The sequence below is a fragment of the Mastigoproctus giganteus genome, chromosome 14 (assembly GCF_048544385.1).
Source record: "Mastigoproctus giganteus isolate SK-2022 chromosome 14, ASM4854438v1, whole genome shotgun sequence".
Taxonomy (NCBI): domain Eukaryota; kingdom Metazoa; phylum Arthropoda; class Arachnida; order Uropygi; family Thelyphonidae; genus Mastigoproctus; species Mastigoproctus giganteus.
In genome coordinates, this window is record NC_143588.1 from 63,441,444 (window position 1) to 63,467,781 (window position 26,338).

Sequence of the window (26,338 nt, forward strand, 5' to 3'; positions counted from 1 at the left end):
CAGACTAGTTTGTACTTACTGTATATGTCTGTGTCCACTGATAAGTTATTATCATCCTATGCATCATTCTTCTCTATCACTAGTCTCATCTGTCATCCATTTAGGTCTAAAAATCTAAAAATAAAATTAAAAAGAAATGTTTAAATATCTTTAACAGATGTTTATGAAATTATAAAAAAAATCTCAAGTGTAGTTGGATTGAGAATTGCGTTATTAAAAAAACTGGTAAAATAGATAAATTTGTTTTTGCCATAGTCACTTTTCCTATATCTTCTAGAAATTAATGAATTTTCATAATGGTTGTTATAACGAGAATTTATACTTGTAAAAAATAATTGAAGATGCAAGCGTGATTTTCGATCTTCCAAAACGATCAAGCCAAATCGCTGACGCCTTTCTTAACTAATTAATGTGAAGTCAGGGTTTAATTTAAAAGAAAGATATCGGGAAAAGCTATATTTTTTTCTTCTGGAAACGTGTTTTCTTCGAGAAAATCTAAGAATGCAGGATTACGGACACACTATACTGACGCCTCATAGCTTTAGTTTCTTTGGCGCTTAACACACAAGTTAACCTTAGATGCTAAGCGCCAAAGCAACTAAAGCTATGAGGCGTCAGTATAGTGTGTCCGTAATCCTGTGTTCTTAGATTTTCTCGAAGAAAACACATTTACAGAAGAAAAAATTATAGCTTTTCCCGATATCTTTCTTTTAAATTAAACCCTACGTTTAAGTTCAGGAATGTCTATTGGTTATATTGTTATTATGATTTACATAGCATCACTGAAGTAGTGGCATTAATTGCTATAGACATATTGGCAAAGATCTGTGGAAGAATTGGACTCAGTGATCGACATTAGTCGTGTGACTGCTAGCGATAATATCGAGGGGCCTGTAGAGTTCTTAGGGAACTTTCAGGGATTCCCTGTCCAACTGTGTAGGTCCTAACAATAATAAATGCGAGTTTTCATTTCTATGGTTTTGGGGACTTTATTTATTTTTGAATCATCCTGTTTGAAATTTAATCGGGCTTCTGGATTCTTCATGAATCTTACTTTCAGATTGATATGAGGCGCTGAAAGCGTACTGAGATCCACGGAAAGACCGTTTTGGATCCAGTACGTTGTAAAATTTTTCAAATTGGTCTGAAGATAGGTGAGGGATTCAATGATAAACTAGAAAAGTAAAAAAAATTATGCTGTTTTAATGATGAAAGGACTAAATGTTGTTTATACCTCTTAAGTGACTCAATAAACTAAAATTTATAAATTATTTTACATTGTAATAAGAGTGTTTTCCTCTTCTAAATATATACTGGAAAAAAAATCTTCAACAGCTCCTGGCGTAGGATTCAACTGACAACAATTAGAGAGATTTACGATCGATGTTATTCGTAATGACTACAGATGAGCTGTTAAATCATCCATATTTATATTTGCATTCTAAGGGTAGAGTGTTTTTGATTGGAAACTTTACTGCTTTCAGACTAAGAATTTTCTCCTCCAACAAATCAGAAGTCTCGAAATGCATCAGTGCATTCCATAGTGCGCAAAACTTAAAATATGGTACTTCTGAGTGATGCCAAGTTTGAGTCTCACCTGGGTTATATTTTTTTATTCAAAGTTCTAATTTGGTATCTCCTCTCTGCCCAGTAACCTCTATTATGGATCATCAATCAGTGTTAGACCAGATTCAGCTTCATTTCATTGTTTTCTCTGGCTTATATTTTCTGACTGTCGTTGTTAATACGAATTGATACGACTTAGTCAGGAAAAAACCCCAGAAATATTGCCTAGCATGCTTGTAGTTACATAAGGTTAAATTGCATGCCTGAAATCTGTCCCTCTTGAACTTTTAGATAGCTCTTTTAGGTTGTCGGAAAATATTCTCAGTTGCAATTTTAGTGAGTCTATGAGTTTATACTGACAGACTAATTAAAGCTACAGTTTTATATCCGACCATATATCTCTCCCATCACAGTGTATCTGTGTTTCACATCCCTGAATAAATGTAGTATTCCCTCCTTTCTTTCCTATCATCTCACACATTGTGTAGTCTGCGATTGTCCTAAATACTCCCGTGATCTTAAATCGCTTTACGAGGCTGTTTACAAAACAAAATTATTCTGCCCGTATGTGAGCGAATTGAACCTCATCGACTTTCTTGTTCTACACAATCAACTGTCTATGACCTCTCTTCCTTAATTTAGTTGGTTGTATAATACGAGATTGGTGTACTTGCTTTCCTCAAGCCCTTTTGTAAGTGCGCTGTAAAGAGTTCGATTATACAGATGCATCTCATACAATTTTTTTTCTGTTCTGCCCATTCGCGTTAGTTTAATTTTATTTAATTTTGATATCTTAAGAAATGTTTCGATTTTTCTGTTCCTAGTTTTAGTTAGGTTACGCACAAACAAATAGAAAGAAGTGAACATTCCAAAATTTCAAATGTAATCATTGGACGATGTAATCACTCCATCGGACGAGTAGGTGCTTGCTACTACTGCGCATTTGAAAAAGATGCTATTTTAAAGCATCTTTTGCAATCCGCCATTTAAAAATAGCAATTTGCTTCGAAACTTCATATTAATAGGAGAATAGGAGATAATTGGATGTCATTAACTGTTCAACAATTCCTTTTATATCTGCTAGTATTTTAATAAGGTTTTTGTTACAGTTTTGATATTATTTAACTCACGGTTCAACATATAATATGTCTTTTAATGTAGAAACGATGAGTAATGTGTAACTATAAAAATGGGTTGAAGTAGTTGAATAGTTCTAGAAACTTTCATCATTTTAATGGTTTCATATCTATAATTTCCTTTATATGGAGATTTCTATAAACTTATCACCAGTACTTCGTTAATAGTACATAGTGTTTAGGGTTAATCGGCATAGGTAGTTTCCCACAACTCTATCAAGTTCTGTGTTGAATACAGAACCCTGTAAAGGAAAGCTGGAGTGAATGATGTGGTTTATGTAGTGTGTAGCATAGGGTTATGCTGTTCGTGTGGCCTCTTAGCCTAGTGTCAGTACTTCATTAATATCCTTATACTTTTGGACTTTCATATCATATTTATTCCCATCACCACCTTCCTTCATCCTTTCTGTCAATTATTTTAATGGTTTGTGCTGATTATTATTTCAATATTGTAAATCCTTCACGGGCTAGATTCTTTCTGCCAGTATTGATCACTCAGAGAGAGAGACCAAGCAAAGCGTTCATTAGAAATTCTCTGCTATTGTCTTTATACCGTTAATGTACTCGTATATTGTTAATTATAACTTTTCCTACAGTAATTAAAATTTCCGATAGTTCCTTCTTCCTGTTCTACAGTATCCCTGCATATATTTCAGTTCTATCTCATAATGACATCTTCTTGTATTAAACATTAATACAATTAAACATTAATATAAAACGTATTTTATTCATCTTATAGATAATGATGTCGTTTCCTTGCACTGTTCTGAAATCAAATAATTACAGCTTTCATTAGAAGCAACTCGGTAGCTTTTGTTCTAACGTCATCCAGACTAAGCTGCGTTGTATTTGAAATTTGTCGCATCATCAACTGGTACAGCGAAATGAATTTTACCGAAATTTTGTCTCAAATAAATAATTAAATTCTCTTCCTAATTTTCTTTCCACCTTAATGATAGGTGATACACTCCAGCTCAAGGTAATAGTATCTCTTTGTCGAATCTATAATCAGCCCTCCCTCACGGCTTGATCTCCGTTCTTCCAGATCGTATGTAAAGGGTTCGAATCGCAGACGGCACTTGTTAGTATTAATACTGAAAAAATGATTCAAGGAAGAAAACGTATTCAAAAAATATTCTAATGGAGATTATGATAGCTTAAGATGCTACGTAACCTCTCTCAACTGGAGAGATATCACAGCGCGAATACATTGGAATTGTGGTATATCATTAAACCTACGGTCACAGAAGCCATGAATGCATATATACCAATAAGAAAATACAGCACAAGGTGAATGCCATGATAAATGAATAATAAGCTAATGAGCAGAAAAAGATGGAAAAGTGACACAACGGTGAAAGTATTGAATACGTAAAAGCCACAGGTTGATTTGTAATAGTATTAGAGAAAAGGTTAGGCAGGCAAAGGCAGATTACGGGAAATCGCTGGCTAAGAAAGCAAAGAACAAGGAGTTTTTAACTTATGTCAGTACAAAAAAGAAAAGGGCGAATCAGATGAGACCCTTATGTAACGGGTACGGTTACATAAGGACACACACACACACACACACACACACACACACACACACACACACACACACACACACACACACACGAAGAATTTGTGGAGAGGGTTCATAGAAGGATGGAAGTATATATTAATTTGTAATTAAAAAAGGCTACATAAGAATTTACCAATCCGTGAAGTATATTAATGAGAGCGTCAATGAACTGTGGGAAGATTCCCTTGGACTGGAGAAGTTAATATCTCCCCCTCCCAAATCCCCAAAGGTGGTGCCAAAGAGGAGGTAGGTTACTATAAGCCAGTAAATTTGATTTCTGTGGTAAGGAAAAACATGGAATCAGTAGTTAAGGGTTCCCTTCAGGAACATCTCGATAAGGCTGGCATCGTGAATACATCCGAGCATGGCCAATCTGGTTAATTATTGTGATATAGTCATTAAGCGGGTGGATGCACGTAAAATTATGACATTATATATCTAGGTTATAGTAAATCTTTTGATATGGTCCCTCATGGAAGACTGCTATATAAACTGAAAGAATTTGGAGTTACTGGTGAGATCTTACACTTTATTGCAGGCTGGATAAAAGGTGGGAGACGGAGTTGTCATAAATGGTCAGTCTTCGGGATGGACCAGCGTAACAAGTGATCAGTATTGGGTCCCCTCCTATTTCTAATTTTCATAATTAATATTGATGAAAGTATCCAACGTAAGCTGTTAAAGCTTGATAATGATTTGAAGGTTGGAAGAGGTGTTAACAATCCGAGCCAGCCCATGTTGCATCGGTTGCATATTTAGTCGGAAAATGGCAACTAAAGTTTAATGCTTCTAAGCCGTTGTAGGTAACATAGTTTGTATAATCACCGTCCTTCCCACACCGGATGAAGAACACCTGAATAATTCGAACCCCATCAATGATGCGAGGAATTTTGATGGGGGGGCGCCTTTTTCACAAAGTGGCTGAGTTAGTCAGTCTCAGGAGAGGGTAGCATGTTTTTTCCTCCGGAAAACCGGGTTTTTCATCGACCAGATTGGTGACGCAAATGATGTACATATGAAGAACGGTTTAGATGTGGACTGAGAAGTTTGACAACCACATATATGGCCACACTGTATAAAGCAATTGTAAACCCCACCTAAAAATGAGATATATAAAGCACTGTAGGGATTGAATAAAATAAATGAGGAAGAGGTATGTTTACCTTTGTTGGTGAGACACGAACCAGGAGACAACTGTGAAATCTCAGGGAATAACAAAATATTTGATCTCATTAAGTTCACCTGTGAGCAACGGGTTGTCAAACGTTGAAATAAGTTGCCTCCTAATGTGGATAAGACAGGTTGAATACTTTGGCTAAGCTATTAATTTAAAAATAGAAGGTACGGATTATGTTTAAAGTAGAACAGATCTCGATGATCGTCTAATCGGCCAGATAATCATTAGTATCCTGTTCCACTAGTCCCTGTCGCCGTGTGCGAATTCCAGAATAAAATTATCTGGGAATAGGAACAGTATGAATATTCTGTTTTACTTGAATTTTTACATATTATTATTATTTTTTTACATATTATTGGCTAATGTAGGAAAAGTTCACTTCCTTGCGTCATTCGGCCTTGCCAATAGATAACCCAGTTGATGTGGATGAATTGAACAGATACTTTTCATCGATATTTGTAGACGAAAGACCCTTCAAGGTATGGAGAAACTGCGATAAACTAGGAAGCATGAAATTAGCGACGTTGAAATTTCATATTAGAAAAACTTTCGAGCCCAAGTTGAGTAAGGCTCCTGAGGCATATCCGGTAAATTAATGGTTACTCTTCGGATTGAGCTAACGTAAAAGGTATGGTTCTCCAAGGATATGGGTTCTGGGACCACTGTTATTTTTGATTTTTTTAAAATGGTATCCACAAAGGGATAGGGTGTGATGCCAGCATTGGTCGAGTAGTTCGTAATTTTGAGGAAGGCGGCAAGAGAGTTCGTTGAACCGTTAAGTTTAATTATGTCACTGGACTTAGGAGCGATTCTATTGAATTCGAGAGTGCCTGTGTATCGCTAATACAAGTGTGAAACGGATAGCTACTGACTGATCAGTCTGACTTCAGTGGTGGGGAAAATCATGAAATTCATAAACATGCCTTCGTGAGTAGCACAGTTGGTATGATCATCGTCCTCCCCACATTGGGTGGAAAACAGCTTAGTTCAAATTATGTCACTGATGCGAAGAATTTTTATGGTTCTATTTCACAACGTGGCTGAGTTAGTTGGTCTCAAGCGATTTTTTTATCCAGGAAACTCGGGTTTTACATTCAGCAGACCGACCACAGAACACACGCAAGTACGAACATATTGTACATGGCACAATATGGCTGAAGTTGCTGATGCGCCTAAAAACCCTGTAACAACTCTAACGGCAATGAACAAGGGTGCAGTACTGGATCATTTAGACAGAAATGATATTCTGAAGAAAACATAGCATCGAATCGCTTTGCAAAGAAAAAACCGTGTTTAAAGAACCCCGTTAGCTATTTTTACTGAGTTGTTCATTTGCTGGATGTAGTAAATAATTTCTATGTTGATTAGTTGGATTTCAACAAAATATTTGACCAGTCCGCATGAGAGGTTACTGGAACAAGTTAGAATTACAGAAAAAAATTTTTAGATGGATTGCAGTGTGGCTGCAAAGTAGGAGGCAGAGGGATTAATGGTTACTCTTCAGATTAGGGTAACGTAAGAAATAGGGTTCCCCAGGATCGGTTCTGGAACCACTACTGTTTTTTATTTTCCAAAATGAAATCGACGAAAGTATACAGGGCGTGCCCATATTTGCAGATGATTCAAAGTGTGGTGGAATAGTTAATAATCTGCATAATGCATCGCTTCTTCAAGAAGGCTTGGATGAATTTCAGGGATGGTCAGAAAAGTGGCGGCTATTTTTAATGTAGCTGAATTCAAGGCCATACACGTGGGGAACAGCAACTCCAAAATAAATTACACTTAGTGGGAGTGAATAATAAATTGTAGAGGAAGAAAGAGATTTGGGATTTACGATAGATCGCATATGAAGCTCTCCGAGCAGTATAGATAGGCGTCAAGAAGGCCCATGGTGACCAATCAGTGATTTATAGAATATTTATTTTCTTGTTGGTTATAATCTCACTGTATAAAGCAATTGTAAACCCCACCTAAAAATGATAATTTTCTTGAAAGGATCCAAAGACTGGCAATGTTGTTTGTTTGTTTAGGGATTTGTTAGGCGCATCGGCAACTATGGCTATAGTGCTCCACACGGGCAGTGTGTCTGGTGAAATCGGTCAGAGGATACCCATATGACGAAAGAACTGGAGTATGTATCCTACAGTTATTAACTAGGCACCTTAGAGGAAACCTAATTGAGGTGTATAAGATTCTGAGAGGAGAAAATAAGATGAATGAGAGTGAAATTTTCGCTGTTATAAATGATTCCACAACTAGGGGCCATAAATTCAAGTTACAGGGGAAGTGGTTAGACTGGAACGTTGGAAGCTTCTTAGCCAGCGAGTTGTTAATTGCTAGAATAAGTTACCTCCATGAGTAGTTGAGTTGACAGCTTGGGAAAATTCAAAGGTCAGCTGGATCGTTATGTACGTGATGAGGGAGACAAATAGTTTACTTCATTTTATTATTTATTTACTTATTTTTTGTCTCCCGGGAACTCTGGTTTTTCGTCTAGCAAACAGAAAATCGACTACAGAATACACGCAATTTACAGACAGTATATACGGAGAAATATGGCCCTTAGTCGCTGATGCTACTAAAACCCTACTACTACAACAACAACTTATTATTTTTATTATAAGGGCTTCCTTGCACCTTATGATTAATACCACCAGGCAAGAGGTGGCGAAGCCACTTCTTGTTGATAGAACCCAATTTCTCTTGAATATAAATAAATAAAATAAGAAATTAAATTAACTACTTATAAAGACATGGGCGACAGGCACTGCGTGGTGGGAAAGGAAAGGAAAGGAAAGGAGGATTAGTAACGCTCTTAAGCATATCCCTCCCCCCACAAAGAAAGCTGAGAAGGATAAAAAAAAGCGTCAGTAATGCAACGTTTTAATTATTTTACAAAATTCAGAGTTTTGAAATTTATCAGTTACAAAATTTAAAAGAAAAATTATTTTCAACAGCTTAGACAGATATTGTCTTGTGTGCTTTAGTGCTCTGCTGGCAAAGTTGCAATCTCTGCATGGTTTGCAAACAGTGTGTGTTAACAAATCAGCCGGTTGAGATATGCAAAATTAATTTCTAAGCGATTTTAAGCATATAAAATAAGCTTTTCAGATACGTGTAACATTTATAATTAAATGAAGTTGTAAAAGAGAGGCGTGATTATACTTAGAAGACAGAAATAACAACAGCTATAAGAAATTGGAACCAACAGCTGTAGATGACAATCCACGAATGTTACCCTATTGGCAATGTCTGGAAAAACTAATATTATATGCCAACGACTGTATACTGCTGCCATCTTCCAAGTTTTAAGCGAACTACAGTTTGAAGTGGAGGGTAGGCAGTTGTATGCAGTTACCTTACTTATATAGATAGATAGATATATTTGTGTACGGGGCATATGGAATTGAGTCAAACTCTCCAAGGGACCCAGAAAAAAAAAGTAAACATTTAATGCCGATCCATTGCTCAGAGTTGATTTTGAAAAAGATCGTTTTATTCGCAGACTAATTTGGACTATAAGTCGCTCCACGAGTTTTCAGTTGGGTTGAGGTCCAGCTCTGAGCTGGCCAGTTCAACTTTTCGACGTCATTGTACAAAAACCTATCTTGTATGACAGGGAGCGTTTTCGTGCTAAAAAGTTTTTCATTTCATGGCATCTTTTCCATTGTGGTCACAAATTTAAAATAAGAATAATTGCCCCTTGACTTCTCCCGCAGGTCAGAATTTATTGTTCAAATTCTTTAGAGAAGTTAAAAATACACTTGATTTCTTTGTCCGTCTGCCACTGAAACAAGTTATTCTGATCTTTCCAGTAAGGTTCTTTAGTTATAAGAGCCACATAAAGTTTTATAGCTGCATTTCTGAAAAAATTCTTCTTACTGAAATTTTTTGAAATCAGTTTCGGAGAACGTTTTGAATTAACTTGAATATTTTCTTAATATGGGCCAAAACCTGGAAGCAAATCAAAGATCTTCGACAAGCTTTAAAATCATAGCATGCCCCGTATCAGCGTTCTGCTCTGTTTTTACGCCCTCAGATAGTGGCATCTTTAAAATGTTTTCTTGGAAGGCGGACAAAAAACACCGTTGTCTGTGTGCTTGAGTTACTGCCATGTCCACAGGGATTTGACTGTAAAGCCATCGAACACCTCCGAGAATAGAAGATAACAGATGTTTTAAATTTTCCCTTCTCAGTATTTACTTGTTCGAAAATTCAATAAACATATCTCAGTCTTTAGTAAGCTGAATAATGCGATACTAAAATTTACTTGAAAAATCAGAGGGATGCTAGTACAGTACTTCGAAGCTTTAAGCATAATTATTATATGTACAGAATTCATCAGATTCGCCTACATTTCATTTCTGACGATAAATATCGGTTTTGTTTACTGCACGAGCAACTTATGAAGAGGAATATTAAAGGTTATCACACGCTTTTTAATAGTTCAGTTTAGCATCAGTTGCAAATCAGTAAAGATTTCACCTTTTTGTCGTTTATCTCTGCAGGAAAAGTTATTGCTTTATATTATTACTTATTCTGCCTTTGAGTTTCTGATTACATGTATTTTATTTAACATTGTCTATTTAGCTCTTTTAGGAAGATTTGTAGAGCCATTCCAAATTTCGTTAAAATCGGACCAGTAGAAATCCGTAAATTATTATTTTTATACACATCACGTAGGCTATTCACATACCGTATATTGTAGATCAGGGGTCGTCAACCTTTTAATTCCTACCGCCCACCGGTGCCGCAGTAACTCAATTTAGCCCCTCGTCCACTTCGAGAAGTGTCCGGTGAATTATTATCTACATTCAAAGTTTAGAGATGGAATTCAAAAGTAAATTGCAAAAGCATATTTTAAAAAGTCAAACTCGTGAAGTTGTTAGCAATGTATTCGATATATGGAGGAAGAACAAAATTTGTAACAACGGACAAAAACCCCCACCGCCCACCAATGAAAGCTTGAAGCACTGAGTATTATGTTTATTGCCGTGTGCTTATTGGAGGAATGAATGGACAATATGGCAGATGCACAAAAACTAAATGCTCTTGATATTTAAAAAAATATATCTGAAGTAATACGTGGTGTTATCAGCTGAAAATAAGCAATTCAATGTAACATTTTTATATCATGAGGGAGAATTTACTGCAACCTGCAACAAGATAATGCTATTGAGATGGTACAGCTTCCTTCTAGAATGGCATGCTGTAATTAAACAGCCTGAACAAAGAAAAGACTAAAGAGAGAGATTTGAAATATGGAAACAAAGACTAAAAATAATAAAATTGAAAGCCGATACTGATGACAGGAAGCACAACTACAAAGAATCTCGCACAAGATGATGCCACTGCAAGTGGTAAAACAACCTCCCAACATCTGCAAACCTAAAAGCAAAATATTGATCCTCACTACCAGTAGAGAGGGGGGGGGGGACCCACAAAAACAGTAACCTCTTCATTAGTGTGATATCGGCCACTGCGAGTCCCAAACGGTTGTAGTTCAGACGTGGCCTACTTGGAAGAAAGTGAAATAGCTATGGAAGCCCTTCTACGACTGAAATATGGAAGATACATTGTTAAATCTTAAAAAAACTGAGGGGAAATGAAAACGAAGAATTGTTGAACAAAACAAAACGAAATCAGTAAACTAAAAAGCTGTGAAATCGATATAAAATTTGGAAATAAAGTAAAATAAAAGTTATAAAACAAATGAAATTTTTGATGAAAAAGAAAGCAGGACAGCGTAGAAACTTTCACGTGGAGAAGGCAAGTATTCCACACGAGAAAACGTAAAGACAAATGTCGACCCCTCATTTCAAGCAGAAAGATAAATACAAGTAAAACCTGAAACAACTCGGTGAGCAAAGGAAAACGAAATATTTCTCGAATATAAAAGCCAGAAGGAAAGCAGAGTAAAGTTAAAATATTAAAATTAAGTTTTTTAAATACAAAGAGGGAAAAATATTGAAACAAACTGAAATTTTAAATAGGTGTCTAAACAAAGACAAGAGCCACCATATTAGACAGCCGGGGAGATGTATTCATTCCTATTTCAATTTTGAGGTTGTTTCAATATTTTTCTTTTTATTTACAAAATTTAATTTGACTTTGCAGTTGTTCTTCCAGTTAGTTTTTATTTAAATTGTTTTTCCGTTTTCCTTTACTCTGAGTTGTTTCAGGTTTTACTTGTGTTTATCTGTCTGTTTGAAATGAGAATCGACGTTTGTCTTTAGGTTTGCACATGTTTAGAATACTTCTCTTCTCTCCTGCTGCAGTAGTACCACCACATTGTACGAGTTTTAACGCTGTCGTGATTCCTTTAGTGAGTTTTGGCTTTCTGTTTCATTTAAGATATGAAAATTAACACTGCGTATATTAACTAACTTGCTAACTCCTTGGTTTGTTTTTTTTCATTCTGAATATAATATAGTATAGTATGTTTAAAGAGAGAAGCACGTTTAAGGTATCTTTAATAGAATTTTCTGCAGATTTATAATCAGTTAGCCGTCAGGTTCGAGAACTTTATAAAGAAAAGCATAGCATTACAAAGAATTAAGAGATAAATCGTTATTATATTAACGTATACTTCCATACAATACAGAGATATTACTGAATGTTTTTTGTGCATCTCTACTTATTTTTTTTTTTTTTCAAATTCGAAATGCTTATGAGGTCACCACTTTAAAGAAATGTCGAATTTTAATCTGTTCTGGCTATGTTGCTGTTCTTCAACGCTTTTGCACGGTACTTCTTTAATACATTGCTCTGGAAACATTCATTTACTTTTACTTAAGGAAGGGTACTGGGCTTTGCAGAAAATGTAATGTCATTACAGTCACCCTCTCTCACTCAGTCAGGCATGAGACCGCGAGCTATTTTTAGAACCTACCTGTTGCACGAGCTGTAGAAAATCACTTCAGTACGCACACTCCACAATGCAGCGATGTATGTAATCTTTCATAAAGCTGCCGTCAACGAATAAACTTGGATGTTTAGCATTTTTATCAGACTAGTTTAGGAACCAGCGTGCATATTCCGAGTTAATGAATTTAGTTTCATTTGGAGAATTTGTCGAATCCATGATCTTGTAGCATAACGTGAATTTCAATATTAGCATTGAAATGAAAAACTATATAGCAAGAAGTCTTAACTTAGCGAGTGGTAACAATTATATTTAAGAAATATCTTGACATTCTGGACGTATCTTAATAGCTTGTTTGATATTTCTTATCATTTTTCATTCATGTTGCAGCAGGTAATACATCCAGACAGAGGCGCCTCCGTAGCCAGGTGGGAAGGAGCAGCAGTGCGTAACACACGCTTCTTGATTAGACCGGGGTTCGAGCCCGTCACCACCAAATACGGAGGACGCGGAAAGGTCAGGGAATGACCACCGCATATTCCCGGAGCAATATGGCCTTAGTTGCTAATGCTCCCAAATAACAACAACAACCATCCAGACAGCGTGTTTATACGATACGGACGACTTCCCCTCCCCTTTTTTCCCGCTTAATACAATTCAGAAAACCATTTCATCCTTAACACCATGTGAAAAAAAGCCTACGTTGTAATCCGTGCAGAGGGAAGGAAGTTATATTGTTCCCTCCTTCCCCCTGCTCGCTCGCTGAGTTAATCGATCATATGCAAGTATTGTATGGTTTTTCTTCCTGGGGAAACCTGGATTTTTTTTTCACCTAATAAACACACAAATCGAACTTAGGATACACACAATTTACTGACATGAAATACGAAGGCCTCTTGGCCTTAGTTGCCATGGTGCGAGTTCTGACAGTTCAATCCCAACCATCATAGCGTGAAGAGCATTGCTGTGCATTATTTTTGATGTGAAAACATCTATGATTTTTGGTTATATCGTCTGAATCAGAGCTGTAATACTCAATATGTTCTACGTTGATAATAATATTAGTAAATTAATAAGAGGAGTTTACCTCAATATAGTACGTGGAACACTTCCGTATGATACCCTCCAGAAATTAAAACGGAAAAAACGAAAAAATCGACAACTTACCGGTCCATTAAAGTAAAATATAAATAATTAAAGTAAAATATAAATAATTAAATAATCAATTTAACACAATTCAAAATCAATTCAAAACAATTAAAATTCAAATTAACGCAATTAAAAGAATAACGAAAATATTCAAAACGATCTTCCTTCCTGAAGCTGACAATGCTTTTCGACCGACTGTCGTGATCACAGGAATGAAAATCCTGTGATCACGACAGGATTTTCATTCCTGTGATCACGACAGTCGGTCGAAAAGCATTGTCAGCTTCAGGAAGGAAGATCGTTTTGAATATTTTCGTTATTCTTTTAATTGCGTTAATTTGAATTTTAATTGTTTTGAATTGATTTTGAATTGTGTTAAATTGATTATTTAATTATTTATATTTTACTTTAATTATTTATATTTTACTTTAATGGACCGGTAAGTTGTCGATTTTTTCGTTTTTTCCGTTTTAATTTCTGGAGGGTATCATACGGAAGTGTTCCACGTACTATATTGAGGTAAACTCCTCTTATTAATTTACTAAGGTTATATCGTCGTACTATTCTACAAATGTATTTCACTAACTACTGAATTATAAAAATACCAAATCTAATTTCAGTTAACAACTTATAAGAGTATTTCGAAGATGGCTAAAACTCCAGCTGAACGAAATCGAGAGTGCAAGAATAAAAGCTTCAGTACCACCGAAGAAGCCTTCCAAGTCGGCAAAAGAACTAGTTCAAAAACATAGAGAACGAAAAAAAAAAAAAAAAGCAGAGTTTAATAAAATCTGCTTCTCAAGATTTTGATCAACATCAACCTTCTACGTCGACTTCTTATCAAAAAGCTGGACGGTCGACATCACGAAACTATATTCAATAACTTCCTGAAGATTTCGATCCAGAAGATTTGAGTTCAAATGAATTACCTGAGGATTTTCAGTTGATTCCTGAACGACTAGATAGGGTATACTGCAACAACCAGCTTAGATTGCATCGTCTAAAAAGAAACAAAACCATATTTCAGCTCAATCGCCTGTTAGACCCTCCACAGGATTCAGCAGTAGTCAAGCATGAAATCATTTACAAGAACGTCGAACATGACCGTAACTCCTATAAAGAATTTGAACGACAATTTCTGAAAAATACATTTGGTGCTGTTTGTGATATCTGTGATCGATTACGGTATGAAAATTATGTAAAATCATGCACTCTAGGAAGTTATCCGTTACTTCTCTTAGAATTACTAGCTGCAGACGTAACGACTATGAAGGCTCATATTACTTGTCGAGCATCTCTCAAAAATGATTTCATTTTCTAAGAGCGACGGTTTCGTTTATCCTGCTATTCCACCTCATCTGCCTCGATTCGATTGGATTTAGTGACCCAAGCGGATCATTTATCCTCGATACTATTCATGCATATTAGAAGACTGACATGGTTTCAGCCAATACGGAATTTTGGGCCAAATTATAAATGTTCCTTTGAATGTTATTCGATGGTCAATCATTTGCCTCAGAGTATAGATGACGAATATTGCGTTAACGGTCAAATCAAACGTAAGAAAATTCACAAATCGAGTTATTTAATGGGCTTGGTTCATAAACGAGATGTAAGAGTTTGGTAAAAGTATGTACTTACGAGTCCTTTGTATTGTCTGTATGATATCGTGATTGACAAAAGCATTCTTCGATGAAGACATGGAACACCATGATGTTCCTACACGTGATGAAATGAGCTATACCTATTGAAAAAATTTAGTCGCTTAAGAAAAAAACTCTTGTAGAGCGATGGCAAATATTTACGAATAGCTCCTGGTGAGCGAAATGTTCCACAAAGTTTTTACTTTTTTGACGAACATGCCGAAGAATTTACCTCACCTAGCATTTACCTTGGTCACTATCGAGAGTTTACAGATAATTTAAAAGTTACACCGTTTATGATAGCATCAAGTGAAGCTTATTACTCCACCAAGCGTGGAGTAATAAGCCTTATCTTCTTTATATGGCCATGAAAATAATGAGACTAAGAACTCGAGATTCGTTAACAGTTGCTTTTAAATACGTCGCAAAAGACACTAAACTCACCAAAGAACAAATCCAATCTCGATAATACGTCAATAACTGCATTGAAAAGAATTTAGCGTTTTTGAAATCGATTCCTAATTCAACTTGTTACTGGACACAACGTAAAAGAGATCTGTTTGCGATGATCAGACAATTAGGTAAACCTACGTTCTTCTTAACTCTGAGTGCAAACGAAATCGGTTGGCTTAAATTGCTTAAAATTTTATACAAATTAAAACACGACGGTTTGGATATCCCTGACGTGCAAGCAGAAGCTCTTCATTTTATGGAAAAGGCAGCAGTTGTTAATTAAGATGCCACAACGTGTGCAATTCATTTTTAATAAACTTGTGAATTGTATTTTAACTTTACTTCAGTCTAAGCATTTCAGTCCATTTCGACAATATTACGTCATTAACTATTTTAAACGAATCGAATTTCAACATCATGGTAGTCCCCATGCTCGCATTCTTTTGTGGCTTAATAATGCTCCTAAAGAACCTATGGAAAACGGTATGAACGCAACGATAGCTATGATAAATCAGTTCGTGTCCGTTTCTACCGCAAAAGTCTGGTGATAAATCAAATTCCAATCTCAAGTGTACGCATCATATTTTAGCTATCAAATTCATTGGAAGTAAATTGCCGATTGAATATGTATTGCAACCTCAAATTGATGAAACTGTCGATAAATAAATAAATGCTTCAAAATGTTAAACGTGTTCGGATTCTTTTCATTCCTAAAACCCTTTAAACTCGTCCAAGCCAAGGATGTTTTGGCATAAAGTAAAACATCTTTCGTACGTACAGGGTACACGCGGTGTTTGTTTTTTTTAATTATTATTTGTTGCTGTTTTAAAATAATGCACAACGTTCATCCTACTATATAGTAAAGACCACTATGAAAAAGATTTATAAGAAATGGAGTTTGGGCAAACGGATTAGTTCAGATGAACTGAGATCACCACATAAAAAAAAAAACCAGTTGTCTGTCACTCTAATATATTTATCGTATTTTCTATTTTCTTCGGTGAAAAATACTAAGTTCTTTTTGAAAATCAATACTTGCCTGACAGTTAGAAAGCAACCGCTGAGCCTCTGTTTCAATATTTAAAGCGGTCTGTTAGTTCTTTCCCAATATGAAAACTGACATTTATTGTTGCTATATCTATGACCTGGTGGGGAGAATGGTACTCCCTGTTGTGCAAACGTGCATCAATAGCTTGTGTGTCCGTGACAGTTTACTCTAAAGGAAGACTCTGCCAACTACATGACATTTACTATAGCTTCGCTGGATAATGAACACGCGTAATCATTTCTTAATCTGCACTGAACAAAAGTTATCTCACTGGCGTTCCAAACACAAAATACTCTGCCTAGCTGCATGTAAATAATATACCTATAAGTACGAATTACCACAAAAGAACACCATGGTCTCTTCGACAATACATTGCTTTCTCCAACAATCGCTAATATCTAAATCAGTAATAATTTTACTTACAATACGATGCAGTTCACATCAGTTATCATAGCTCCAGGCGTAACAATCATATTCAAAACCAGTCGAAAATTGCCTATGAATACACTTCGGAACGGTTATAACCTTTTTTTTTTCCTTTTCAAAGGTTAAAACTGAACAGAATCGAGACAGACGTGTTGCAGACCATATACTCAACTGCTCTTTCATAGCGATTTTGTTCCTCACTGCAATATTCCTAAATATGTTAATACCTATACATTTCTGATTTGTTCACTTGAATTTTTTTAATACAATCTTCACTGTCATATATTTGAATTTCGTGCCACTTCTGGTTTTTGTAATGCCTTGTAAGGACATGATAATTTGAGTGGCAATTGGAAGAATTCAGTTGTAATATGTCCCTCCGTGACATTACAGTGGGTTCGTAACTTGTTATAGTGACGAATAGTCGCTGAAGGAATTCTTAAAGGCCTCTTCAGTTATGGCTGCAGTAGTTTCGGGAGGAGAAAGATGGGGTTTTCCTGTAATTTATTCCGGGATTTTTAGCTGCAAAACATGCAAAATTTCTGTGAACACATGATATACAAAAATAATACACGATAAAGATCACAACTATTACTATATAAAATATATAGCGCTTAAAATATAAAATATAATATATCACTATATAGCTATTTTACTTTACTATTACTATATAAAATACACTTAGTGGGCAGAAATCACGGGATACCTACCTAGTAATGGGTGGGCCCACCTTTCGCCCGGATAAGGGCAGTCACACAGCGAGGCATTGCGTCCAACTACTTCACGAAAGCGTTCCACAGGTATTTCCATCCATGCTTGCTGCACCACTGTCCATAAATCAGTCGCATTCTTGGGTGGAGGATCCAAAGTTCGAACGGACTTTTCCACAGCATTCCAAAGATGCTCCACAGGGCTCATGTATGGTGAAGGGGAAGGCCATTCCATGGTGGTAAAATCTGCGGGAATGCTCTTCGAACCATGTTCTAGTCACCACGGCTATGTGGGGAGGTGCATTTTCCTGCTGGAAGAGTCCATTGCCCTGTGGGTACACGATGACCATGAAGGGATGCAGATGGGCTGCAAGGATGGACACGTAACCTGGACCGTTCATAAATGCGTCTAGACGTACCAGAGGTCCCAGCTTAACATACCCCAGACCATTGCCAAACCGTCACCTACCTTAATAGTTCGTTATTGACATGGCTGATGTATAGCTTCGTGCGGTTTCCGCCAGATACACGCCCTCCCGTCCGCTCGAAATAACTGAAAACAGGATTCATCGGAGCAGGAGACCCGTCTCCAATCATCTAAGGTCCAGTTCCGATGGTCTTTCGCCCAGTTGAGGCGTAGAGTCTTGTGTCGTGTTGTTACCGGGACTTTGGTGGGTCGGGATCTCCCATAACCTATTGCAGCTAATGATCGCCTGATGGTCTTGGTGGAGATGTTTCTGGCATCTCCCTCTTTGAAGTCGGCGGTGATTTGTGCCACTGACGCTCTCCGGTTGGCTGAAACAATGCGAGACCGACGGCCACGTTCATCCACCACCTTTGTTCGCCCACCACGCCGCCCACGATGAGATGTTATTCTGGAAATGGCGTATTCTCGATACACTTTCGATAGTGTCGAACGTGGATAGTGCAATTTCTGTGCCACCTCCGCGATAGAGTGACCCATGCATCGGGCATCCACTATCATCCTCTTTCAAAGTCTGTTAACTCACGACGTTTATCCATACTGACATCGAATTACCGTCTACGTGAATGCAGTGTACCTATATATCTGTCAAGCGTTGGGTTTGTCCACTAGCGAGAGGAGTGACAGCGTTGCGTTGCCCAGGAACCAGGTATCCTATGAATTCTGTCCTTTCAGTGTATATATTACAATATATAGAAGTTGAAACGCCAAAAAAACTTCCAACATACTCAGATATACATTTTTACGTAACTGTAAATTTAAAAAAAAAATTTTTTTATTGCTCTTTGTATAAATTGACGGTAAATCCAGTAATATATAATACTTTTCTTTCACTTAATTATATTTCTGTTATTTTATACGGTATCAGCGTCATACGACCAAGTTCTTTATATTTTCCAGTTCAGCTCTTTAAAAGGTGTACTAGTGCATAAAAGTCGTCGTAGGAGGTGGGGGAAAGAATTTGAAGAATTTTAATACAGAAACAGTAAGCCTGATGTCTCTGAATGATAATTTCCGTACACTAAAAGCCAATTTCAGATTGACTCCTCGACCAACGTTTTGTTTTATTTCTTGGCTAGCATCATTTTTACCATTGACCATTGCAGTGATCGTGCAATATTAGAGTCTGGCTTTCCCTTCATAGCATGATATTTTGGAGTTTTGGGGATTTTCTTTTCAGGAACTAACTGGTATTTCCTGGTTGGTTGAATATTTATATACAGGAGTAGCACTTTGGGCCACAACACATGATTCTTGAGAAGATTCGAAGAGAGGTTTAGATATTTTTAAGTTAAATCTTGCTAAAGCTGAAGACTGGACATCTGTTGGAGTAATCTGGATATGTAGTTTGTTTTTTCCAAGGCAACATTAATTATGGATACCCCAGTATCCAAAAATTTGAAAAAAACTAGTTGTTTCTTGGAAATAGCAAGGGGTTGCGAATATTTAGGTCAGCAGATCCCCATAGGATATTCAGACCTGAATATCCATATACTGTAGAAACGACTCTAATGTTGTTAATTACAGTTGCCTTTAATAGTTGTGTTGGGTAAAAAAAACTGTGTGGAGAGAATCCAGTATGTTCTGGTACTTAATGACTCGTCTTTTCTTTCGCTGAAGAAATTTGGGATCACTTCGTTTCTGGTTTAGAATCTTCCCGCTCTATTTTATATGAAAGCTATATGGATCATTTTCCGTCCGATATGGCAGTTGTTTGATGCTAAGCGGAGGCTCACTCATCTTGACAGGTCCCTCCTTTGCGTCATGACTTCATTCGGTTGTAATGCAATTGAATTTAAATTGCATTTGCAATGTAATGAACAACAGAGTCGTGACGGGTAACTATATCAAGTCAGCGTCTACCTATCACTTCTTTAAACATCGGAAATATGGGCCTCTGCAGCCTTCACCACTACTACTGCTAAACCAATTTTCGCATCAGAATATTAGCACAAATTGGTATTACTACACACACTTCCTTTTCAGCTTCGAACCACAGAATTGGTAATTAATCTCACCAAACGCCGTATACATACACTGTGCTGCGACTTTATTAGATACACCCCTGCTGCGCACACAAATGGTTTGTCCCACAACTTTGCAAGTCACATGACCACAGTTGTGGATATAAATGCAGCAGAAAAACCTTTCTCGTATCAGGTAAGCCTAGAAACCGTAGCAAGAATGGGGAAAGGAGTGATCTAACGGACTTCGAACGTGGCATGGTAGTATGTGCAAGACGTGTTGGACCAAAGCATCTCTGAAACGGCAGTCCTCCTGAATTTTTCACGCACCACAGTTTCGAGGGTGTATCGAGAATGGTGCAACAAACAGAAAACACCCCTCAAGGGCACTCCTGTGGAAGAAAATCGCTTGATGATGAGAGAGCTTAGAGGAGGATGGCTAGAGTTGTGCAAGTAAACAGACGGGCCACAATGTCGCACATCACGTCAGAATGCAACCTTGGTGCGCAAAACAAAATATCGCAACGGATCACTAGTTGCACTTTGTCGCGAATGGACTACGACAGCCGACGGCCACATCTCGTACCTTTTGTGATCAATGAAGAACAAGAGAGCACGCCTCCTGTGGATACAGCAACACCAGCACTGGACTATCGAGGATTGGAAAACAGTTGCTTGGTCTGACGAGTCGAAGATCCTGGTACATCATGTTGATGGAAGGCTCAGAATTTGGCAAAAACAACATGAATCCATGGATTCGTCATGTCTGGCGACTACTGTGCAAGGTGGTGGGGGCAGTGTTATGGTGTGGGGAATGTTTTCTTGGCATACGTTGGGTCCATTGATACCCATAGATTCACGTCTGAATGCCACATCGTACCTAAACATCGTTGCTGACCAAGTGCATCCGTTCATGTTGACAGTTTATCCTCAGTCGGATGGTTACTTCCAGCAGGATAATGCGCCGGTGCACAAAGCCCGAATTACTATGGAATGGTTTCAGGAACAAGACAATGGCTTTTCTTTGCTGCAGTGGCCCGCTCACTCCATCGATCTCAATCCAATTGAACATCTTTGGGATGAGCTGGAAAGGGCTGTTTGCTGCAGGCCTACACCTCCGTCGAATCTCAAAGAACTGCGTGACACACTCATGTCTGCATGGTACTCCATTCCTGCGCAACGTTTTCAGCATCTTGTTCAATCCATGCCTAGACGAATTCAGGCTGTTTTGAAGGATAAAGGAGGCTCAACACGCTACTAGGTAGGTGTATATCGGCCGCTAGGAGGCGAAGGTCAGTGAGTTACTGAATTATGTGCTCCTAAAAATACTCAAATACCTAAGTTAAACTGAAAGAATCATAAATGAACTGCATATTGACAGAGAGCTTATGAGAAGTGGAATCTGGATATAGTGTCTACTAATGGAATCCTGAACAGGTAATATGTCTAATCTTGATTTTAAGCATTCATACTTCGTGTAATAGTTGAAAGGAACGGTTGGTTTATAGCGATTCAGTGCAGCGGAGCATAGCAATATTCTGCTTAAGGCAATACGGCACTTAAGCTCTGGACAAGGTCAAACGGTGACAAAGTTAGGGATTAAAACCTCCCCCATTTCCACCTGCATATTTCATAGGCTAGTCATCGAACGATAGAAGTGCCCTATCTTGTTGTACTAAAGACTACCTGCCTCGAAATTACTGAAATTCCGGCTCCCATTTGCATTTCAGAATGACAGATTTCAGCGCATCAGCCGTGCCGCTTACTTGCTGCATATGTCTGACCAATGATGACTTCATAATTAAATGCGTTACTTGTCACAAAAACTATTGCAATAAGCCTGATTGTACTTCTGTAGATATTAAGAGATTAAACAAAACTAGAAAACGCAAGTTTGAATGTGACGCTTGTAGGCAACAAACAGGGAAAAATAATGAAGAATTACCTAATGAAGTCATTTGTGAAGATTCATGCACAGAACAGATTAATGACCTTGAACAAGCAACAAGAGAAATCCTCTCTCAGACTGACCTTGGAAATGGCATCTTGGGCCATCCTGAAGGATCAATTTTTGAAACCTTGGGATGCGATATTTGCCCGGAAGACTGCGAGCACTCTGAAGGGGCTTTCGCTAGACAGAGGAGCAATCATAGCCCGGATGAAAGGCAGGAGGAGAACCGTAAAGAATATGTCTCGCGTACGGAATTAAAGGATATCCTTGCAGACTGCATCAGCCCCTTTTCGATGCAGGCTGTGGAATACGCTGAAAACCTCGCGAGCAATTTCATTCCTGTACATAAAATGCTACAGGAACTGCAGGAAGAGAATTTTCTTCTCAAAGAACAAAACAGTAAAATATTGCACACCCTTAAACGACTGGAGGAAAAGCTAGGATGCTTTGAATCAGTCCTCGTTGCACAAGGTGGCTCAGCGGCCCCCGTAACCGACGAAACTTGCTATGCGAGGCAGAGCTACCCAAAGAAAAGTAGAAGTGGTATGCATGGATTGTACAGGATGACAGAAAGCATTCAAAATCAGAAACAGAAGACAAGAAAAGAATTGAATTCGGGGGAAAACATATCAGAACGAATTGCAAAACTACAAGACAGCCAAATAATATGTGAATTTCAAGCCCAGCCGGGAACTGTCTGTTTGCAGCAGGACCTCGCAAGCAATAGCACCAAATCTAGTGAAACTTTAGGGGCAGCACAAGGAAATGGCTCCACACATTCCACTAGGAAAAGTCGAAACCAAAATAAAGAAGTCTCAGAAATATTAGGACAACAGGAATCAACTGAAATGATTGGGGCATCCATGTATTCCAAGAGTACGATCGCGAGAGTTACATCTTCCCCCTCAAATCATGTTCCTGCAAACCCACTCACTTATGCGCACATCACTATGCTACCTAAAAAGCATAACACTTTTGAGGGTAGAAAAACCCGCCCATCCCAAAATTTCATGCCTAGTCTTGCCGAGGACAGCCGACGACATAATCCAGTTCACAGAGAAAGTATTAATGTGTCTTCCTGTAACACACCAGAAACAAATAAACGGTTTTCTGAAATGTACAACATTACTTCCGTTGCAACCAGAGAGCAAATTTTTGTATCAAGGCTGGGACCCACAACACAGCCCAAAAATATTAAAGCCATGTGTGAGGGCGAACATGGGATAACTGTGGAAGTAAAGCAAGTGAAAACACGACACCCAGCTTACTCCTCCTTTATAATCTCTTGTCCACCAGATAAGGCAACTCGCCTACAAGACGTAAGCGCCTGGCCAGTAGGTACCTTAGTCAAGCCCTACAGAGACAGATGGGCCAGACCACTGGTTAAAAATGATGCAAGGAATCGGGCTCAATAGCAATCAAGAAAACTACCCCCAGCTGGGGATGCAGAACATCACATCCACCTGTTTGCACAAAACGTGAGGAGCATCTCAAATAAGCTCCACACCCTACAAACGATGATGATGTACGGGGACCTGGATTTCATTTGCCTAATCGAAACCTGGTTGGGAAATGGAAAACAGTTAGATCGGCTAACTGCGGCAGCAAACTGCAAATGTGTGGGAACCGGAAGAACAGATAGGCGAGGAGGGGGAGTTATAATTTGCTATCAAAATAAATACCAGTCTATAAGAGAACGAAAAACCAATTCAAATAATTTTGAAGGGATTTGCGTTACCTTTTCAAAAGAGCACGTGAAAATACAGATATGCATCATATACCTCCCACCTGAGCACACAAAGGAGACAAGAAACGAACTCTATGCTTGGCTTGCTGCAAATCTAAAGCCATCAGTCGACACAATAATAGCGGGAGATTTTAATTTGCCTCTTCCGAAACACAGGGAGGCCAAGAAAGAGCTGAATGCTACATTGGGTGCATTGCACTTGACGCAGCTTCCGACACCAGTAACAAGGGGAATGCAGCAACTTGACATGTTGTACCATAGTTCCTTAGACATAAGGCTAACGCAAAACTGCATAAAATTTAAGTCGGACCACAATCCCATTGAAATAGAAGCAGCACTGAAGATACACAAATACATGCAGGGTAACCACACGAACTGGGAAAAGCAAAGTAAGTATCTTTTCTCCGTGAAGTATATTAATGCAGAGGTCATTCTCAGTCACCTGACTAGTTACAACTGGAATGACCTGCAAGAAAAGCCAGTAGACGAAGCTTTAGAAAGGATCACTAAAAAGCTATACCAAACAGCATTGGAAGGAGCAGCAAAAGAAATCAAAATATCTGAGAGAACAAAAGAATGGTTTAACCCACAACTGAAAGAAAGTTTCCTCAGGAAGCAAAAACTGTATAGAAAATGGCAAAGAACGGGTCATCCTGCCGATCACATTCGTTATAAGAAAGAAAGAGCACATTTCATCAAAGCAAAACGACAGGCACACTGCAGTGTTATTCATAACAAACTAAAACGAGCAAAAAGAATTACTAGCAATAGAAATAGCACAGAGAATATGACAGAATGCATTTTCAAGGAATGGGCTAATAACACTTTTAGTAACCTGCATGGACTGAATCAAATTGAGAACACTGATAATGGTAACAAAATTTTGGAATTCCTGAAAGATTTAAACAAGCGAAACTATTCGGCAAGAGAGGAACCAACAAGACCTCCATTGAGTGAAATACAAATCACCAAAGAGAGCGTAATGAAAGCAATCAACGATCTGCCCAATAAGGCCACTGTTGGACCAGACAAATTTCCAATGTTCATCCTTAAAATAAGTAGCCCATTTATAATAGATCTATTACTGCACATCTATCAGAAAATCATCAGGTCAGGAGCTTTCCCACAAGCTTGGAAAAATTACATTGTAACCCCAATACCAAAGATTAAACACCCAAAATTGGCTAAGGATTACAGACCAATTTCTGTTAGTTGCACCCTACAGAAGGTATTCGAAAAAGCGCTTCTTCCCACCATCAATCAACACTGCTTCAGCCATAGACCACCACATTTGCACTCAGTTATTTCGGGTAGATCAACAATAACAAACTTACTGGAAACCCTTTTTCGCGTGCAGAAAGCACTAAATGAGAAAAAGCAAATTGATATTATTTTTTTGGATATCTCCGCAGCCTACGACAACGTCTCAATTCCAGCGCTCATTGCGATTTTGAAGAATTATTTTAATGTAAGAGGAAATCTGTTAACTATAATAACCAGCCTGCTAGAACATAGGAAACTTATTGTTAAGCACCAAAAGCTACAATCTTGCTTTACCATCTCGCAAGGAGTGCCTCAAGGGGGAGTTCTTTCGGCTACTCTCTTCGCGGCCGTCCTGGAGCCGTTTCTTGCACGGTACTACAATTTTATAACATATGCTGACGATGTAAAATTCTTCATCACTTCCAAAGGCCATGAATCAGCAGAAAGTATTTGCCAGATGGCAAATAGCACAATCCGAGAATTTGAGAGCTACCTGGATTGCATCGGGCTCCGTATTAATGCACAGAAGTCTGCCCAAATGACCATAAGTTACAAGCAGAATAAAAATGACATCTCAATCTCTGTGAACGGGTCTAGTGTGGAAAAAGTGCACTCTCACCTGGACCTGGGTCTTAAGTGGGATGACAGACTCACCTTTGCTCAACACTTCGCCCATATGAAGACAAAAATATTCGCCGCTTTATGGGCTACTAGGCAGGAACTGGTAGGAATTAGGGATCCTCAGCTAGCGACCAAGTACATTTTAATGTGTGTCCTGCCAATTGCAATGTATGCCTCGCAAATCTGGTCTTCAGCTCCAGATTCACATTATAAGTCCGTCCTTGGGATCGAGTACTGGTTCTTGCGATGGCTTAACAGAGTTGCTGGCCACCCTTTTACTATCTCAAGGGCCATTCTCTACTCAAACCTTAACATCACACCCTGGATGCAGCGGACAATTAACAGGAACATACACACTCTCGCACAAATGCTCACAGGCAGAGTGGATGCTCCAGTCCTGGATAATATTCTAGTTAAACCGCGTGCCACTGCTAGACGTTGCGGAGAACTAAATAATCCACTGCGTTCAGTCCTGAACAATCTTAGTAGCCTGCAAAGATTCTTCCCATCAAATGCAGCGAGAATATTTAACTCACTACAGATAGATGCCGAAAAACTGTGTGAGGATGCAACA

General features: G+C 38.1%; 1 protein-coding gene across 3 annotated transcripts in view; it reads right to left on the bottom strand.

Annotated features, from left to right (window-relative positions):
- LOC150075170 (glutamate-gated chloride channel-like) overlaps positions 1–26,338 on the bottom strand; it is a 498,225-nt gene that overhangs the window by 426,040 nt on the left and 45,847 nt on the right. Inside the window, exon 1 of one of the 3 annotated variants that reach the window (XM_090389047.1) lies at positions 20–93. The exons of the other annotated variants lie outside the window; for them this stretch is intronic. The gene's annotated coding sequence lies outside the window, so the exon portion shown is untranslated. Of the gene's footprint in view, positions 1–19; positions 94–26,338 lie in introns of those variants that run through there. 3 annotated transcript variants of the gene reach the window in all.